The sequence below is a fragment of the Mus pahari genome, chromosome 12, assembly GCF_900095145.1.
Source record: "Mus pahari chromosome 12, PAHARI_EIJ_v1.1, whole genome shotgun sequence".
NCBI classification, from domain to species: Eukaryota; Metazoa; Chordata; class Mammalia; order Rodentia; family Muridae; genus Mus; species Mus pahari.
The window spans coordinates 12,476,228-12,477,933 of NC_034601.1; positions in this window are offsets into that span (position 1 = coordinate 12,476,228).

A 1,706-nucleotide genomic window follows, 5' to 3' on the forward strand; every position below is an offset into this window, starting at 1 on the left:
GACTTTATATCTGGGTCTTGAATTCAGTTCCAGTGATCAACATGTCTGTTTTGGTGTCAACAGCATGCAGCTTTTATTACTATAGCTCTGTAGTATAATTTGGAATCAGGGATGGTGATACTTCCAGTAGTTTTTATTGTTCAGAATTGTTTTAGCTTTCCTGGTGTTTTTCTTTCTTTCTTTCTTTCTTTCTTTCTTTCTTTCTTTCTTTCTTTCTTTCTTTCTTTCTTTCCTTACTTGCTTGTTTGCTTTGTTTTTCCATAATTGAGAAGTCACATTTTAAGATGCATAAGGAAGTGTGTTGGAATATTGATGGAGATTTCATTGAATCTGTAGATTGCTTTTGGTAGGGTGACTATTTTTACTATGTTAATTCTACATAATTTTACATGTTAATTACTGTGTCAATTCTTCCATGAGCATGGAAGATCTTTCTATCTTCTTGTATTGTAAGACTTTCGTGGGGAGCCCTCCCCACTTTAGTCTCGAGAAGGTGACGCCCAAAAACCACGAATAAACCATCTTGATGTAAAAACATGAGGTAGTTTAATGGCGGAGCTCCTGGACGATGCATACCTCATTCAGGAGGCATGAAAGCTAGGGTTTTTTATAGGGGGAGGGGGAGGGGCTAGCAAGAATTGGCACAGTTACCCGTGATTGGCTCATTTGAACGTACACATTTGCAGGATGGTACATGCAAAGGCAGGAATGCTAGGAGACCTGAGGGGCAGGTTAGCAGAACATTTGGTTCAGTCCCAGGAATGTTCCAACAATGGCCTGCCTGGGCGTGCCCAGGCTTGTCTCACTGTGCTCTCCGCCTCAGGCTTCCAAGCTTACAAACAACTATTTCTCTGGACATAAGTTGCATGAATCCCAGGCCTTAAATTTCATTTTAAATTTCATTTCCCTTCAGTATCTTTAATTTCTTTCTTCAAATACCTTATAAGTAACCACTGTGAACATGGACATCATGTTCAGCTGTCTGGTAGATTCTATGGAAGCCACAGTTTTATCCTGTTTGTTTCTCTCCCTTTCCCTCCCCCTCCCCCTCTACCTCTCTCTCTCCCTCTGTGTTTTCACCTGTGGATCCATTTCTCTGTGTAGTTAGTTGTCCTTTAGAAACTGTCTCCCTCCAATTCTAAAGATCACCTACTTACCTAATCTCCTTCTCACATCTCTCAGGAGTAGAGATTACCACTGTGAGCTACTGTACCCTACTTTGCATATGGGTTCTGAGATAAGAACACGGTCCCTCATTTGACATGTATTTATCGATCTAGGCATTTCTCCAACACAACCCCCTAGTTCCAGCTTCTTAACATCAATGTGCACCATAATTTTGATTTCTGTCACTTTCATGAGCAGGCTGTTACTCAGAATGTGGAATTCTGCAGAAGGGCATATCCAACGCCCCAGACAAGAGGTTAGAGGTGCCTGTTCCATCTGTGTCAATGTGACTTTGACCTTTGCACTGAACAAAAGATGAAGGTGACCCCAAAAAATCCTGTCACCAGAATACTTTATCTTTCACTCAGTGGGGTCAGCACAGATCTTGGTGTTCTCATTCTTACCAGGAATAATCTCTTCTGAGGCTCTAAAGGGTTTGTCTCTTGTCTCTCTAAGCTTTGGGAATCTCAAGTTACCACAGTGTTCTCTCTCTCTCTCTCTCTCTCTCTCTCTCTCTCTCTCTCTCTCTCTCTCTCTCT